Source organism: Solanum tuberosum, unplaced genomic scaffold, assembly GCF_000226075.1.
Source record: "Solanum tuberosum cultivar DM 1-3 516 R44 unplaced genomic scaffold, SolTub_3.0 scf00171, whole genome shotgun sequence".
Lineage (NCBI taxonomy): Eukaryota > Viridiplantae > Streptophyta > Magnoliopsida > Solanales > Solanaceae > Solanum > Solanum tuberosum.
In genome coordinates, this window is record NW_006239097.1 from 1064404 (window position 1) to 1084686 (window position 20283).

The window sequence follows — 20283 nt, forward strand, 5'->3', positions numbered from 1 at the left end:
AGACAGGGTTCCACAGGTTGTTATTCTTGTGGACAAGAGGGGCATGGGTGGAGAAACTGCCCTACCATAGGTCAGGGTGGTATAAGTCAGTCGACCAGGTCAATAGGTTCCTCCTCATCACCACAGTCTATAGGGCGTGGACCCCAGACTTCAACACGTAGAGGTAGAGGCGGAGGCAGAGATGGAGCATCTAGTTCTGGTAGTGGATAGAACCGTACGTATTCATTAACTGGCCTATAGGACTCAGAGTCATCACCAGATATTGTGACATGTACATTGATTGTTTGCTCCCATTGTGTTTATTCTTTGATAGGTCCTGGATCTACTCTGTCTTATGTTACTCCATTTATTGCAGGGAAGTTATGTATAGTAGCAGAGTCATTAGATCGACCCTTTATTGTATCTACACCAGTTGGTGAGTCTATTGTTGCCAGGAGAGTCTATCGAGGTTGCACGGTAGAAATTATCGATCGTCAGACCTCAGTAGATCTCGTAGAGTAGAAATGGTCGATTTTGACGTTTTTATGGGTATGGACTAGTTAGCGTCTTGTTATGCTAATGTTGAGTGCCAGACAAAGATTGTTAGATTCCACTTTCCAGGAGAGGCAGTTCGGCAATGGAAAGGCGATACAACAACGCCGAAAGGTAAGTTTATTTCCTATCTTAAGGCGAGGAGGATGATTACCAAGGGTTGTATTTATCATGTTGTTGACGTTCATGATATAGATGCAGAACCACCAACTCTTCAGTCTATTCCGATAGTTAATGAGTTTCTAGATGTATTTCTAGACGAGCTCCCTGGTATCCCTCCAAAATGGGAAATTGCTTTTTCTATCAATATGCTACCAAGTACACAACCCATATCTATCCCTCCTTATATAATGGCTCCTGCTGAGCTAAAGGAGTTGAAAGATCAGCTGAAAGACTTGCTGGATAAAGGCTTTATTAAAAAGAAAGATGGCTCACTAAGAATGTGTATCGATTACCGACAGCTGAATAAGGAAACTATAAAGAATAAGTATCCCCTTCCGAGGATACATGACTTGTTTGATCAATTACAAGGTGCTAAGTGTTTCTCAAAGATTGATTTAAGATCAGGGTACCACCAGATACGAGTTCGGGAGAAAGACGTTCCAAAGACAGCTTTTAGAACTAGATATGGACACTTTGAGTTCTTGGTAATGTCTTTTGGATTAACTAATGCCCCAGCAGTGTTCATGGACCTGATGAATAGTATATTCAAGCCGTATCTAGACTTGTTTGTGATTGTATTTATTGATGATATTTTGGTGTATTCACGTTCAAAAGATGAGCATGAAAATCATCTGCGAGCAGTCCTTCAGGTTCTTCAAGACCGAGAACTTTATGCAAAGTTTTCTATGTTTGAGTTCTGGTTAGACTCTGTAGCTTTCTTAGGCCATATTGTATCAGATGCAGGCATTGCAGTTGAGACACAAAGATTGAGGCCGTAAAGACTTTGCCAGACCATGACTCCGACTGAGGTTCGTAGTTTCTTAGGGTTAGCTGGGTACTACAGAAGGTTTGTAGAGGGGTTTTCTTCAATTCCTTCCCCATTAACGAAGCTGACTAAAAAAACAGCTAAGTTCCAGTAGACTGAGGCTTGCGAGCATAGTTTCCAGGAGCTGAAGGACAGGTTGACATCAACACCAGTTCTTGCATTGCCAGACAGTTCAGAAGGCTATGCGGTGCATTGTGATGCTTCTGGTGTTGGGTTGGGATGTGTTCTAATGCAACATGGTAAGGTTATTTCATATGCTTCAAGGCAGTTGAGAAAGCATGAGAAGAACTATCTGACCCATGATTTAGAGTTGGCTGCAGTTGTGCATGCGCTAAAGATCTGGAGACACTATTTGTATGGTGTTCATGTTGACATCTTCACAGATCATAAAAGCCTTCAATATATATTTAGACAAAAGGAGTTAAATCTGTGACAACGTCGATGGCTTGAATTACTGAAAGATTACGACGTGGACATTTTATATCATCCAGGAAAGGCGAATGTGGTAGCTAATACCCTCAGTCGAAGGTCTATGGGTAGTTTATCATATTTAGGTGTTGAGATGCGTGGGCTAGCACGAGAGCTTCAGCGGTTAGCTAGCTTGGGAGTCAGATTTTTAGAGGCAGAAGATAATGGGGTAACAATTCAGGACACAATCGTATCATCTCTAGTTATAGAAGTAAAATCACGGAAACAAGAGGATCCTAGCTTAGAGCAGCTCAAAGCCAAGGCTCAAAATCAACAAACTTTAGCATTTGATATAGTAGGAGATGGAGTCCTTAGATATAATGGTCGATTGTGTGTTCCAAATGTTGTAGGGCTTCCGCATCGAATTATGGGAGAGGCACATCATTCCCGTTATTTTATTCACCCTAGTTCGACGAAGATGTACCATGATATTAAGAAGATCTATTGGTGGCACGGGATGAAGAAGGACGTTGCTGAGTTTGTGGTACATTGTCCTAACTACCAACAGGTGAATGTTGAGCACCAAAAGCCCGCTGGGCTAGTTTAGGAGATAGCCATTCCTTTGTGGAAGTGGGAAGCAATTAATATGGATTTTATTACAGGGTTACATTAACCGCATCGCAAGTTTGACTCTATTTGGGTAATTGTTGATAGACTAACAAAATCCGCCCACTTCTTACCAGTCAGGGCTACTTTTACGGCCGAAGACTATGCAGGGCTCTATATTAGGGAGATTGTTAGGCTACACGGTGTCCCAGTTCTATTATCTCTGATAGAGGAGCACAATTTACCGCCAACTTCTAGAATTCCTTCCAGAAAGGGCTAGGGACACATGTTAATCTTAATATAACTTTTCACCCTCATAGAGATGGCCAGGCTGAGTGCATAATTTTGACACTCGATGATATGCTACGGGCGTGTACGCTAGACTTCAAGGGGAGGTTGGGATGACCACTTACCTCTTATAAAGTTAGCATACAATAATAGTTATCATTCCAACATCGGGATAGCACCATATGAGGCTTTGTATGGGCGAAAATGTAGATCCCCCATTGGATGGTTCGAGGTAGGTGAGTCAGGTTGATTGGACCCGACTTAGTACAGCAGACAGTGGAGCAGGTCAAGCTCATACGGGAGAGGTTGCTAACAGCTCAAAGCCGATAGAAGTCATACTCAGATGTGCGACGAAGGGACTTAGAATTTTGCGTCGATGACTGGGTATTCTTAAAAGTCTCGCCTATGAATGGGGTTATGAGATTTGGCAAAAAAGGCAAGCTTAGTCCAAGATTCATTGGGCCATACTGGATCCTTCGGAGAGTAGGACGAGTGGCTTATGAGTTAGTATTGCCTTCGGGGCAAAAATCTGTTCATCCAGTTTTCCATGTATCTGTGCTACGGAAGTGCGTAGGAAACCTTTATCGGGTTGTCCCAGTTGAGGATGTTTAGATCACAGAGGAGTTGTCCTACGAGGAAACTCCAGTAGCCATATTAGATCGGCAGGTCCGTAAATTGAGAACCAAAGAGGTGGCTTCAGTTAAAGTATTGTGGAGAAACAAGAATAGAGAAGAGGTGACCTGGGAAGCTGAGGATGGCATGAGGTCCAAATATCCTCACTTATTTCATATCCAAGGGTGATGGCATATCAATTTATATTGGTGCAGTGAGGTAAGATACCTATCTGATTTTTTTATATTGTTGCTTATTATTATTGTTGTTGTCATTGTATATTTTCTCGCACTGTTATTGCAGAGCTATAGTGCTTAGCAATTTAAGTCGTCATGTGAGACGCCTAGGTTATACTTTTTGCATTTTAGGTTCCTAGATAGTGACAAACTTAACCGCGTGACTTAGATTTTTTTTTTCATTCAAGGACGAATGTTTCTAAGGGGGGGAAGGATGTAACACCCCGACTTTCCAAAAGGTCTAAATTAACTCATATCTTTGTGGAAAGACAAGGAGGGTGAGTAATAAATTAAAAATCATGTGGTATGTAATATTTTAAGTGTTCAAAGGTTGTATCTCAAGTTTTGAAGTTAAGTAAGTGGCTAAATAAAGTTGGTGAAAGTTATCGTAAGTTCCTTTATAAAGATTTGCCTAAAATTTGGGTCAAATGTCTTTGGATGTTTTCTCCCAATATATAAAGAGTTAAAAGGCCTATCACCCATTAAATCGAAGGCCTACGAGTCTAGTTTGCAATGCACAAAATCCCGTATCAAACAAAAATCAAAGAAAAATGTTATGAGGGTTTTACTAGGGACTGCCGGGGCAGAATCCAGGTCGGATCCGGGTCGGGTCAAATATATGGTATGTCGGCTTATTTAACGTTTTAAGCCATGAAAACATTCCATTTCAGTTCCAAACCAAAGAGAAAGCTTAAGAGAGAGTTCCTATGGAGTTCTAGCATGATGAAGGTTAGTTTTTGATGATTTCTACCATTAAACATTGTCCCCATGCCTAGAAACGTAATCTCTACAAGTGGCAATCGTTTTTCCCTTCTTTTAGCTGCGTTTGGAGCTGGTTTTTGAAGATATAAATTTCTAGGTATTGGTGTTTCTTCAAGCTTTACACTTGGTTAACTAAGGTAATCATTTCGGGACCCTTTTATGGTTGTTTTATGAATTTCTACGGACGTTTCGACAAGTTGGGGCAATATGGCAAATCTGCCAATTTAAGATTAAATCTGAACTCTTTATAAGTGTGTACCAGCTGTGTATATATAGTATTTGCGAAGCTTAGAACATAAGGAACAACTTTCGTAAAGGAACTACGGTCTTTCGAGCGTTCATTGGAAAAGTATGTTAAGGCTATTCCCTACTTACGACATGTTTCCTTAAAGCTTAGGCGCAATGTAATTGGGTTGTTATCCTTGTTACACTTGTAGCCATTATTGTTGATTGTTGGCTTCTCGAGTTGATATAATCTTCCGTTATCGGGATTCTTATTCAGTTAGTAGCGTCCCTGTGTTGGACACGACTTAGAGGCTATTTGTATAGGTTGCTTATAACTAAATTGCTCACTTTTAGCGATTGGATTGTTATTGTTGCCCTTGGGGCTATTGTGGTTAGCTGCAGGAATGTGATCTATGCCTAGAAGGTCTATGTTCTGCCTACAGGGTTATATGGATGCCTAAAAGGACTATGAGTTGCCTATGGGGCTATATTGATGCCTAGAAGGACTTTGAGTTGTCTACAGGGCTATATTTATGCCTAAGAAGGCTATGTGCTTCCTACAAGGCCATGTTGTTGCCTAAGAGGGCTATGAGTTATCTATAAGCTACGTTGATGCCTAAGAGAGCTATGTGCTGCCTATGGGGTTATATTAATGCCTAAGAGGGCTATGTGACTGCCTACGGGGCTAGGGGACTACCGATAGGGGTATATAGGTTGATTGGCACCTTCCGGGCTTATGGGGGCCTGAGTAGGTGGTCTTGTATGCTGTTTGTACCTGCCGAGCTTATGGGGGCTTGGGTAGGTTGTTGTTTTATTATTTTTGATAAGTTTAGATTTAGGAGTAGGTCAATACACTTATATTATCCTTGATTTATTTATCAGATTATTCCAATATATCAGGATACTGCCTCATAGTCTATTGCCTTTCATACTCTGTACTTTATTTTGTACTAACGCCCCACTGCCTTTGGGGGCTGCATTCATGCATGCAGGTCCTGACAGATGACTGAGTAGACCTCCTCAGCAACAGGATTGACTTTTATTCGGTTCGCTTGCCCTTTCCTTCGGAGCTGCCAGAGTTGGGAGGTTTGTTACCTTTTGTTGTATATATCTTTTATCCGGTTCACTTGCCCGTTAATCTTTACTACTCTTAGAGGCTTGTAGATTAGTGTGTGGGGTGTATAGCTATGTTATGGCCATACTGGCCTATGTTGTTGGTTTGCTGAAGCTTGTGAGCTGTTTGATGTATTGTAATCATATATACCTTCTTTAAGTTTTGGTATAGATATCATGGTGGCCTCGACGGCCCAATCAGGACTTCTGTGCTATTTGGATATTTATTTAAATGATCTCCTGGAGTAGCTGTTTCTTTTATAGATCAGTTGACAGGGACCTTGTCGGCCAAGGGCTTAGATTTAAGCCGAGATATACCTGTTTGTTTTCTTGATTGTGTGTGGCTGCCATGCGCTAGTAGCAAATGGTTCAGCAGGGTCGGCTCAGGCCTGAGTTTTTGCGTTAGGAGCCAGTTGCGCCCCTCGAGTTTGGGGCGTGACAAAACAAACCAATCAAACTCTCTGAATTGGACAACACTTGTTACTACAAATATAATGGAATAAATCAACTACTTGTCAGCGATTTAGTCCCCATGGAATCGATACACCCGATTATTTATAATCACTTTATTACTTGACGACCACGTACACTTACATGTGCTTTTGGGAGACAACAAGGTTTTAGCGTCGTTGCAGGGGACTTAAAGTATTGAAAAGTTTGAGATACTTTTTGTTATTTTTGTATTTATAGGGGTTAATAGAGTGATCTTAGCTCTTGTGGTTGTAGATGGCAAGTTTTATGCAAAACTTTGACAGCGAGGGAAACCCCTCTGAAGTTGAAGAAAACCTAACTCCATTCCAACTGAAACCCAAAAGGTTCCTTCATCAGAGGTTGAAGACTTGAAGGAGAAAGCCTTGTTGAATGTGCAACGCAACCCACCACTTGCAGTAATGGCAACTCAACCACAATTCCCAATCACAACACCTGAAATGGTAGTCCCACTAGTAGAAAATGTAAACTCTAATATCGTAAAACCTAACATTATTGGAAGATGAGAGATGATGTAGAATATGGTGCAATTATTGCACACAGACGAGCAGTACATGCTTACCACATGAGGACCCGCAATCTCATCTCTAGAATTTCTTAGAGATCTCGAATAATTACATCACATAGGATGTCTATCGGAATGAAGGACTCGTCCTGTTTCTGTTCTCTCTGTTAGGAGAAGCCAAGAGGTGGCTTACAGTTGAACCTACCAACTCTATCACATAATGAGCTGATTTGGCGAAAAAGTTTCTTGCAAGGTTCTCTTCATCTGGGAAGACAACTAAATTGAGGAGTGAGATCTTGGATTTTAGGTAGAAGGAAGGTGAAGGATTGCCCCAAGCATAGGATCGATTTAAAATGTTATTGCTGAATTATCCCCATCATCACCAGACCTAGGAATTCCTAGCACATACGTTTGTAGAGAGTTTAGATATTCATTCTATGTTATTTCTTGATTTAGGTGCAGGTGGACACGCACAAGAGAAAGAAAATGATGAGTTGCTGATACTTTTAATTAGGTTGGCGACCAGTAATCCTTAGTGGACCAGTGAGTCCAATAACGATGCAGTGAAGGAAATAGGGATACTGGAGGTTGATGAGATGACTAGTATACAAGCACAAATTGCAGCGATGTGTGGAACTAACCCATAATCCATACATTTTGTGGGAAACGCAAGTAGAGGCACACAAAACCAAAATTTCAGGAACAACTGTTATCTCCTGTATTCAGACTAGCAAACAAAAAATAATAAAAGATGAAACGAAAAAAACAAAGAACTATCCGAGTCCACATAATCCACTGTGTATCCTTAAGAAATTTAACCCCCTCAAGTACCCGAGGTTGTAGATTCATTTCTCCTAAGATAAAAAAAAATTAACCATTAAAGAAGCAGCGGTACCTCAAACTTTGATAGTTTCAACGAACCCAAAATGACAGCAACGAATCACACATGCAGACATGATCGATCGATTTTGATTTGTAAGAAATTTATGCAGAAGAAGGGAAGAATTCAATGCACAAAAATGAGAGAAAACCACTATATTTATAGACAACAAAGGGTAAAGGTCACAACTCTTTGGAAAAAAAGACAACCTTTCAAAAAGGTCACAACCCTTTGGAAAAGGCACAACCTTTCAAACGGTTACCATCCTTTAGAAAATACACAACCTTTCATAAAGGTCACAATCCTTCGGCAAAGTCACAACCCTTCATTTCCTCTTCACACCTTTAAAACCCAACAATCCCCCACATGAATAGGGAATGACTGTTGTTAAAATGTATGCATGAAAAACTATGTGATTCGTAAGTAAGGATTGGTTGCATCTTGATAAATGGGTTTCCCTTTGAACTTTCCATAGTGAACATATATCAGATATACTCGGTCAATCGGTAGATTTGATATCTTTGAACCGTTGAGCTTTGGTATACCTAGACAACATAAGACACATAATCAACCCCTGAACTGATCTTGGTTCTCATTATTTTGTTCGTTTCAGCCATGAACACGTCTTTGTTTATAAGTGCGTAGAGAACTAGCCTTATGAAATTCACCTTGAAGTGGCTTACACATCACACTTACATAGCTGATTTCTAAATGTGTTATCTCGTAGATACACCATTTTATATACCTTGTATCAAACGTTGAAATCATTAAAAAGTCCTAATGTTTTTATCCTTGTTACTTAATATTGTCTTATCATGAGAATGGATCATAAAAATATTTTGACAATGTTGAACCGTCATCAATGACTTTTTCTGATCTCCTTGAACCTAATCTTGGGATCTGCTGTCTTTTAGGTAGAGTTACCGCCACAATGCCTTTTCCTCGGCTGTAGTCCCATTCCCTTGGATAATCTATCAACTGACTCTCTAGTTAGGCATTTTGTAAGTGGATCTGACACATTATCCTTTGACTTTACATAGTCAATTAGGATAATTCCACTAGAGAGTAGTTCTCTAACGATATTATGTCTATGTCATATATGACGAGACTTTCTGTTATACATCATGCATCATGCCCTACCTATTGCAAATTAACTCTCACAGTCTATGCATACTGGAGCTAAAGGTTTGGGCAAAAAATCTTTCAAGAAATTTCGTAGTCTTTCAACTTCTTCACCAACCTTATTTAGAGTGATAAACTCAGATTTCATAGTAGAGCGAGCGATATATTTCTGTTTGGATGATTTCCAAGAGACTGCTCCTCCACCAAGAGTAAGTACATACCCACTCGTGAATTTTACTTCATTTGACGTGGTGATTCAATTTGCATCACTATATTCTTCAAATACTGTTGAATATTATTTATAATGAAAGCAATAGTTTTAAGTATGTTTTAAATGCTCCAAAACTCTTTTCATTGTCATTCAATGAGTTTGATTGAGATTACTTGTGAACCGACTCAGTTTACTAATAGCATAAGTTATATCTGATCGCGCACACTTCATGATATATATCATACTTCTCAATACTCTAGCATAATCCAATTGTGAGTCACTTTTGCCTTCATTCTTTGAAGTACAAAGCTCACATTTATTGGAGTTTTGTCAATATTGAAATCCAAATACTTGAGCTTGGCAAGTACCTTTTCAATCTCATTAGTAACTTCAATGTCTTTCATATCGAAGTTCTCTCTAGTATATGCATAGTAGCATTTATGTCGGAAATGCCTCTTTTGATGATCAACATGCCATCAATATAAAAATAAACAATGACCTTGTGATTTGGAGTGTCTTTAATGTAAAAACATTTATCAAATTCATTAATCTTGAATTCATTTGTCAACATAGTTTGATCAAACTTCACATGTTATTATTTGGGCATTTGTTTTTAGTCCACAAAGTAACTTAACAAGTTTACAGACTTTATTTTCTTTACCAAGAACCACAAAGCCCTCGGGTTGTTCCATGTAAATTTCTTTCTCCATTTCTCTATTTAAAAAAAATGTTTTCACATCCATTTTGACGAATTTGAGGGTCATATACCGCAACTAGCGCAATTAACATCTGAATTGATGTAATCCTAGTTAGTGGCTATTATGTGTCAAAATAATCAAGGCTTTCTTATTTTCTAAAGCTTGTGACAACAAGTCTTGCTTTGTATTTGTCAATAGTTTCATCAACCTTCTTTTCCTTTTGTAGATCCACTTTGAACCCAAAGGGAAGATCAACCAACTCTCAAGTATGGTTGCTCAAGATTGAATCTATCTTACTATTGAAAGCCTCTTTCCAAAAAGAATGAGTCAATAGAGGACATAGCTTCTTCGAATTTATGAGACTCATTTTCAAGAAGAAATGTTAAAAATCAAACTCGAAGGAAGTAATTTTGTCCATTGACATTTACTACGCTTCTGAATCTCTTTATTAAGTACATCCTCCTTTGGTTCTTTCCAAGGCCGTTTAGACCCTTCACTTGACTATCCGATAGTTCGGACTTATGAACCATAAATCGACATGCTTTACTAATTGTAGTATATCCAATGAACATACAATCCACAGTCATAGGTTCTCTTTTGATCCGTTTGGGAATAGTTCCCTCATTTCCATTTCTCATGTGGAAAAAGTTGTATTGGATATTGTTAGATCACTATCTTACAAGAGTTATTGCTTGTATATACTTTAAGGGACGACAAGCAATTCTCTATCAGGATACAACAAAGTCTGAACAAACATAACTTTTTGTTGCTCTCTTTCTTAACAAACAAAAGTTTTTATTTGTTACTCTCTTTTCTAACAAACAAAATTTTTTGTTTCTCTCTTTCTAAACAGACAAACTTTTGGTTATTCTCTTTTGCTATAATGATAGCACTCCCTCCCCCCTACAAATTTTATGGTAAACCTGAACTTATAAGTAGGACATTCAACATTTCCTTCAAAGTTCAGTTTTTTCCTGTCATGAATTTCATTAGATTGAGGTGAGTATGTGCAGTAATATGATGGATGATTCCATTTTCCAAACATATTTCTGCAAAAGAAGATTCATATTCTTCACATCTACCATTTCTAATCATGAAAATCTTTTTATCCAACTAATTTTCAACTTCAGTTTTATATTGCCTATATGTTTCTATTGCTTCATCCTTACCATTCAGCAAATAGACATAACAGTATCTAGTGCAATTGTTAATAAGATTTATGAAACACTTTTTCCCACCAAGAGATGGTGTTGACTTCATAAAAAAAAATTCAGTGTGAATCAATTCTAAGGGATTAAAATTCCTTTCAAAAAATAACTATGCTTAACATACTTAGATTCAACACATACTTGACATTTTGATTTATTGCACTATAAGTTGGGCAAAACTTAGTTGATTAGTTTTTGCAAGGTTTTGTAATTGACATGTCCCGAGCATTTATGTCACAAACAGTTTGTTCAAGCAAGTAAGAACAAACATAAATACTAAGTTTGAAAAGACCTTCTGTGAGGTAACTTTTTCCCACAAATATTTTGTTCTTTACTTTTTATAACTTTCTCAAATACAGACATTGTTTTTGAGTCAATATCTTGTCAGATGTCCTTTCCAGAAGGATATTTCCATAACATTAATTTTGTTACAGAATTACCCATGACCATAGTCTCATCGGTCCAATAAGGGCAATTTGACCCAAATGTTTGTTTTACAACACAAACATAGAAGATCACTTTTCACCAATGTTCATGTCTATACAAATAAATTTAGTTTCATAGACATATATTTTCATGAAAAATCACAATATTTTAAGTGACACTTTTTCAACAAAGAATACAATTCCTTTGAACGAGTAATATAATTTTGTGGGTTTATACTAGTCATATCATATACTAGTAAAGAGAGACTCAATGACCACAATATCAAATATACTCCAAGAATAATATAGAAAAACTTATTTCGAGAGATTTTCAAATATTCTAAATTATACTATCTTTATTAATCATTTTTTAATTTCGAATTGGTTGTATCTAATTATGTTATTTTGAGTATATCAAAAAGTTATTTGACAATTTTCTTTATTTATTTTTTATTATTAGGTATATTAACTTACAAAATAAGACAATACTTAGGCATTTAATTTGTTATTTTAAAGGTATCTAACATGTTTAAATAAATAAATTCACAATTATAACTTAACTTAATAATGTCCGCGAATCGTGTGGGATACTATACTAGTATACTAGTAAAGAGAGACTCAACGACCATAATATCAAATATACTCCAAGAATTTTATGGTGTAACATAATACAAGAATGTAATTAAATTTCATATCTTGTATTTTCAAATTTAAATTAGATAGTAAGTCTAATTTTGTCTTTATCCCAAGTAAAGAACCCCCACATTTTAAATATGTTCTCAAAAATATTTTTCAAGTATTTGAAATTATTTTTCACATATTTTTTCTCATGCTTTCAAATTGTATACCATCAAAATACACATTGGCAACACGAAGCCTTCTTTTGTATATTTAATCCATAGAAGCACCCATTGCAAGCACAAAAATCACTAATTTTTATGTCACTAGTGTTTTTTCCCTTTCTGTCACAATTAGACCGACCACTTAGTATTTAGAATACTAAAAATAAAGATTCAATCATTATACAACTTGTTTCTAGTTTAACGATGAAGTTTTTTATTTTTCTAATCGTTAACCGAATGAACCTTGAATTCTGATGAAGTTTTTATATTCTTCGAATCAGTTTCACATTCAGACAGAGTAGTAACCAAAAAGGTTTTAATCTTGAGAAACCTCAAATACAACATTGTTTCTAGCTAACAATGAAGATTTTTTCTTTTTTCAAATCATTTAGCCATAATATTCCTGACGAAGATTTTGTACTCTTCAAGTCAGAATATTCATTCAAACAGAGTATTTAACAAATTGGTGAAGTTTCTATATTCGTCAAACCAATGCACAATCTGATTTGTTCGTGAAGTTCTTATATTCTTCAAACCAAACGATTAAAAATATCAGCAGATTTTAATCTCCAAAAGTCAGACACAATCAAACTTAACATGGAGTAGAAAACTACAAAATTTTGTTTTTTCCTCCCCTAAACAAAATACATATTAATAATAATAAAGATAAATTCTGAGATCATCAAATAATGACCATCTATCCTAACATTTATGAAATAAATCTCATAACTTATAAATGATAGAAAAAAATCAAGGGAAATAAAGATAGAACCTGATTTTTACTCCCATTGAATCATATTCTATCTGTTAGCAATGATTCCATGCATGTCACTTTTCTTGCTATTTTTTTCTTTCTTTCCCAATTTCCATCATATTCCAATTTTCCTTAGAAGATATTGAATTTCAACGAGAAACTAAATTCATGTTCAAATATTGTTAGGAGACAACATCCGTTCATTTACTTCTTCTCATTGTTAAATAAAACCAAGAATATAGAAAAAATAATTAAAGTGCACATCTTAGTGTTTATGTACACAATAACTTGTCTCATTAAAAAGAAAACTGAAGGGGTGCAATGCTTGAATGCACTTGGGAAGAAAATAAAAATAATCTTACCCATCCAAGGTAAAATTACTACAAAAAATATACTCGAACATATTAGAGTATTACTAATTCATCCCAAATCTCTTTTATCATATGATAAAATAATTCACCTTTTCTTCTTTTCTTTTTCTTTTTTCAATAAAAAGAACACATAAAATAGAAGTAATTTCCTTACAACAGAAAATACCAAAAATATAAATTTTTTAAGCTTGTTATCTCATGTATTCAGATTAGCAAACCGGAAATAATAAAAGATGAAAAGAAAAAAACAAAGAACTATCCGAGTCCATAGAACCCATTGTTTTTCCTTAAGAAATTTAATCCCATCAAGTACCCGAGGTTGCAGATTAATTCCTCCCAAGATAAAACGGATTAACCATTAAAGAAGTAGCGGTACCTCAAACTTTGATAATTTCAACAAACTCAAAATAACAACAACGAATCACACATACAAACACGATCGATCGACTTTGTTTTGTAAGAAATGTATGCAGAAGAAAGGAAGAATTCAATGCAGAAAAATGAGAGAAAACCTCTCTATTTATAGCCAACAAAGGGTAAATATCACAACTCTTTGGAAAAAAAGATAACCTTTCAAAAAGGCACAACCCTTTAGAAAAGACACAACCCTTCAGGAGAGTCACTACCCTTCATTTCCTGTTCACACCTTTAAAACCCAACAATAATTTCAGCCCGATTGGATGAACCACCCAAATTTCTCATGGGGTGGATACCAAAACCAAAACCAGTATAGGTCATAGGGCCAAAAGTAATGCTATCAGCAGAATCAGGATAATATCATTCAGGACCAGCTAGATGGCATTAAAGAGATATTGAAGAAATTCGTAGATGAGTGGTAAAAGTAGTCAGATACTGCTGAAAACACTACTTGGCAATCCGTAGTCTTGAAAGAAAGATGGGTTAGAATGTTAGAGCGCATAATACTACGACCCAAGGAGGTCAACCTAGCGATGTAGATCCTAATCCAAACCCATTTAATGTTGTGGTTACAAAAAAGTGGTAAGGAATTCCACATAGGAGGCAACATTTGCAGGGCATTCCCAAATATGCAAAGTATGCGATAGTTGGGTTGACAAAGCAGTTCTCATCTCGAATTGCTCGACTCAGATATAGTAGCCAACGAGAGGAGAGTATGAGACAATAGTGTTGACAGAGCAGTGCTCATCTCGGATTCATAATAGATTGCCAACAAAGTTGAAGGACCTAAGAAGTTTAACTATGTAGATCACCATTATTGAGATTTCAATTAAGCAACATGTGATAACTAAAGTACTTTATCAGGCATCTATCTGATGCCCTCGTCACTATAAAAATCAAATAAAACCAATTAAATTTCACACACACGCGCGCACACACACATAAATAATCTCTCATTTATTTTGAATAATCTCTCAGAGATTAAAGGATTGAATAATCTCTCATTTATTTTGCCTTGTTGCATAACACATCTGCGTGGGGTGAAAAACAATTTAATTAGGTGGATGAATAATGTACTAACATGTGGTAAGAGTGATTGGTCAAAACACCCATAAAGAGAATTGAGTCAACATCTTCGGAACAAGACCGATGAAGGCAACTCAGTTCGGGAAGATCTGGAGTATATAGTTGGGATTGGTATAATGCCAATAAAGCCGGACCGTCAAGCTCCAAAGGCATGGGACATGACTCTGAACCATAGCCAAATGAGATAATTAGGATGAGATAAGCTTGTATTTTTGTATATTATGGAAAAGGCTGAGATTTCTCTCGACTGGTATGCAAAGCTTCTGAAGATGTCTTGCACTCCTTTATCATTCCGTTGTTGTCATCTATTTCAATATAATGTCAATTTTATCCATGTGCCTTTATGTCATACCCCGAGCTTACACCCCGGATGTGGCTGGCACTCGAGAACCATTGCTGGCCCCAAGCGAACCCGCAACTTGGCTTACTAACTCAGCGGAAGACTTAAAAACATAAATACAAGGATTCAATGCATCTCTACTCAACTGTTAAATAAAATAACTTAGAATATTTAAAAGTCAACATTCAACTTGGCCAAAATGGCAACTCAAGTCTTAGCATATGAAATGATAGTGACAGACAACTGAACTACTAACTGTCTATGAAACCTCTAAAACAAAGAGGGATGTCGGGACAGGACCCCCGATTATCCTAACAACTAAAAGCTAAACGATTATGAAAAAGACCTTCTCGAAAGCAAGGAGGCTCACCAACTAACTTTGAGTGCTCAACCTGATCAACGAGGCGCTGGATTCTGATCCTGGTTACCTTCATCTACATCGTAAGATGATCCAGACCAAATGGCATCAGTACATTGAATGTACGAGTATGTGATTTGTCTTACCTTGGCTTTACTCAACTCCTGAATAACTTAACTCAATATAAAGCAATAAAACACATGCAATATACATAAAGCTTTTAAAAAAGTAGAAAGCAACTCAGTTCGTTAAAGAAATTACAATAACAAACTCAACTTTACTCATATAATAAAGTAATATAATTTCTGTGGGAGTTTTTTAACCGACAACCACTACTATGAGCCTAAGTGGTGATACAATTTCATTCCCACGCTGCCAGAACCGTCCTATACTTTGCCATCATATAGAACGCCTTAACTAAGTGGATCCACTAGACTATGCTAAAAGGCACACTTAAGGATTCATCTATAAAGTATGAGCCTTTACTACCCATGTTGGCTACATGGTTTATGGAGACTTGAGTTAATATGAAACTCACATCCCCATATCGGTGCTCAATACTACTACCAAAATATACTTAGATCATATGTTTTAAAACAAACTTCTTTCTTTGGTTTGAGATAATTACTCAAAACTTAGCATAAAAGCTCTCTTGAAATCGATGTTCCCTTTCTTACTCAAATGTGAAAACATTTTTAAACTCTTCGGGAATACATAGTCCCCATATACTTCTTTGAAGAAATGAACTTCAATCTTTACTCAACTTGAATTTTAAGTCTTAAAACAAAGTTAAAATGTTTGTAAAATACTTTTGAAAACTTTATAAACTTCTTTTAACTTGACTCTTAACTTTACTTGACTTGACGCTTAACTTTCCTTGAATTGAATTATGGATTCAAAGATTGAGATTTGTGATAGGAAAGATATCATGATGTTTAGGAGTGTTTTTAGATAGTTAAACATGAGAAAAGATCAAGAAATCACTGTCTGGAAACAAGTCCGGGATGCGGAGATGCATTTAAATATTTCATCGCGAAATTTAATTTTGAGAAAGAGGAATCCGCGTCCCAACCGCTACGCGGAGCTGATTTTTGTTCACTTGGGGAGCAAGTCTGCGACACGGACGTGCGTGCCAAAACCTGCTCGACTTTTTCCTTCTTTATTTTGCAGCCCCGTTTCGCCTAAACTCGACTATTTTTCTCAAATTCTTTTTAGATTCAGATATCAAGCATATGTACCCAAGAACCTAACTCAAAACAACTCTAAAACTCGACGTAAAGATCTCAGAAACTTCTCAATTCAGCCCAATTCAAGAACGAAAACAATTTCAAAATATACATATCGAGAACATCAAACTTTCAACCTTTTTAGAACGAATTTCGCTAAACTAAACATGTTTGGCGCGTGGGTGAACGAACCCAACACTATGAGAGTCTCACATACCTTGTAGGATTGATTCCTTGGCGAACTCCACAGCCAAAATCGCAAGAACGTGATGAATCTTGAGCTTCTCTTCTCCTTTTTCCTCTTTTTTCTTCTCTCAAAGACCTAGCGTATTTATTAATTGCGTAAACTGAATTAACTCAGTTTAAACCCCAAGTAATTTACTGAAAACGGATTTAATAAATTAGTTAAGGAAAAGACTAAACTATCCTTTGAAAATCCAATTTAGACTTTCCTTAATTGAGCATCCCAACTTCAAATAAGCATATCTCACTCATACAAACTTGGAATCGTGCAAACTCAGTGGCGTTAGAAAGATTATTCCAAGACCTTTCCTACAATATCTGGAAGCACGCCTAACTAATCCTGAGATAGGAGTTATGGTCGTTTGAAGTTGATCAAAACTCATCCTTAACTTAACTTGAACAAATTTCCAGATTTTCATTACTTCCTAAAATCACTATTTCCAATTCTTGATTTCTTCCTAGTTACTTCAATTTGTGAGATGTTACAATATCTCCCCCTTGGGAACATTCATCCTCGAATGAGATTAATCTTACTAGGCTAAGGGTGTAACATCTAACATTCAACTTAAACACCCAACAAGCAATGCAATTACAACATGCTATCTCATAAATTAAAGAGTACTAAGAAGAGAATTAGTACCTTGATTTGGAATTTCTTCGGTTTCAAAGAGGTGTGGATATCTATTCTTCATATCATCTTCAGCTTCCCAAGTAGCTTCCTCAACAAACTGGTTCCTCCAAAGAACTTTGACTGATGCTACTTCCTTAGTCCTCAACTTGCGAACTTGGCGATCTAGAATCTGAACCGGAATCTCCTCATAACATAAGCTATCCTTGATCCCAATATCTTCAGTTGGTATGATCAATAAAGGATCGCTCATGCACTTCTTCAACATGGAGACGTGAAATACCGGATGAACTGCTACTAACTCTTGTGGTAGGTCTACCTCATTAGCTACACTACCTACCCTTTTCGATATTCTGTAAGGGCCAATATACCGAGGACTAAGCTTCCCCTTCTTACCAAATCTCATAACACCCTTCATGGGTGAAACTTTCAAGTAGACCCAATCATCCACTTCGAATTCTAACTCCCTTCTCCTAACATTAGTGTAGGATTTTTGATGACTCTGCGATGTTTTCAACCTCTCTTGAATCACTTTCACTTTCTCCATAGCTTGATGAACCAAGTCTGGTCCTATCAACCCAGCTTCATGATTAGTCCATAAATTGGACTCATTTAGGGCTTTATTTTGATAAAAATAGTGTCCTCGAATGCTTATTTTGATGAAAACTCTTAAGTTTTAGGTATTTGAAGTTTTAGTGGAAGCAAGGACGCTTAGGCGCAAAAAGGAACAAAAAGGCTGAAAAGAACGAAGAAGTTGAAGCCTGAGCATCGCCAAGCACCTTTGGCGATTCACCAAAAGGATAGACTCCGCCCTTTGTTCCAGTATGCGAAGCCCTAAAGGAAGAGGAAAAAAAGGCGATGAAAGGAGCAGTCGGCGCTACGCTGAATAGTTCTGCAAAGCAGTACTATACTGCCCAATGGTCCAGAACGTGAAGATGTTGAAGGCAAGACCTAAACGGCGATGAGACAAAAGAAGGGCGAGTCGCCTAGTCATTCGGTGAACTCGACTAACCTCGCCGAACTATCTGCCAGCACTAATTTCTGATGGCTATAAATACTATACTTCTTATTAATTTTTAGAAGTTCCAAACCATTATTATACTTTTCACAATAGAATAGTACTTTTTAGATAATTTTCTCTCAAGTTTGGATAGGGTTTTGTGGGAGACTTGAAGAGAGAAGGATTTCATCTTCCCTAAGTTGGAACTGTGTCTTCTCCATTCTTATTCCTTTTCTTAAATCAAGGATTAATTTCTTATACCCATTTGATTTTAGTATCATTTTAGGTGTATTTTGTTATTTCTTGATGTGTGGCAAAAAACCCCATTCTTAGGGTGTGATTTAGCAAATATGTGTTGATATTGTTGTTGGGTCTTGCTTGCTGATAGGTTAGATGTATTTTAATGGTGATTTTACCTAGTGGTTTCATTTTAATGGGTTTGTAGTTGCAAATACAAAACCACCCATGTGTTTTCGGCTTGTCCGAGAGGGAGGTCGCGAAACCAAAACTACTAGACTAATGGCCTAAGGAGTGGGTCGACATGAGGTTCAGCCCGAGAGGGTGAGCCCTAGTCCCATATCCTAACACTCAGCTCGAGAGAGTGAGTGGGGTACGGCGTAGGCTGGTCTTCATGCGGTAAATGGGTGTCCGAGAGGAACGCATTTGAAACAGGGTAAGTTGCCCGAGAGGGAACTTATTTCCATTTAAAGCTTAGCGTAGTCACTATTATTTTGCAAATTTCATATCGAAAGCATGTACCCAACAATTTATCTCAACTTATATTGCAGTCACATCCCAAGAACCTTTCCCCATACTTGATTTTCTTGTTTATTTTGCTGTTTCAGTACTTGTTACAAAAACCCCTTTTGATATTTGACACTTTTGTGTCGCCCTGTTTAATTTACAATGTGTTTTATTGCAAATGTCTTTAACTACGACTAGTTAGAATGTAAATTCTATTTCTCTATCGATTCTCAAAATTTCTCCCTTGGGACACGACCCCAACCCTTGGTTGGGTTACTATACTATTGACGATCGTAGACACTCTAACCGTAGGATAGTGTCGTTGGTCATGATAAGCATCAAAATGGCGCCGCTGCCTGGGAATGGTGTTATTTGAAATTTTTTAGATTAGTAGAATTTTTTTTCGTCTTAGTCGTAGTTTACTAACTTAACTTGTAGTTTTGTTTTCTTGTCTTTATGTAATCAGAGGAAGTGAGTATGGCGAGCAACACTCGGGAGCTAATGGAGTTTCTTCCATTAGAGGTAATGATATTTCGGGAGCGTATCCTCACCTTCAAGCAATTGGAGGATGAGCGGATCCACAAGTCATGGGCAAGGTTTAATGAACTGATCAATCAATGCCCAAATCATGACATTCCTGACATAGCTCTTCTTGACTGTTTCTACAGAAGTCTTGGTCCTGGAAACAAAAGATTGGTCGACCAACTCATTCCGGGAGGCATTGCGAAACAACCATATGTGATAGCAGCTCAACTTCTTAGTAAAATGGTTGAAACTAACCAAGAAGTGGAAAAGGACTTCATGTTGGCCGCCCTAATGGCTCAGATGGATCAGTTGGCTAAAAAGATGGCAAAGATTGAAATCCAGTGTAAAAGGCAGGATAAATACATCCCTCCTCATGAGAGAAGAAGTCTGAAGGAAAATGAGGTTAAATGCCTTAAGGGAATGCTCTTAATCATTCTCCACA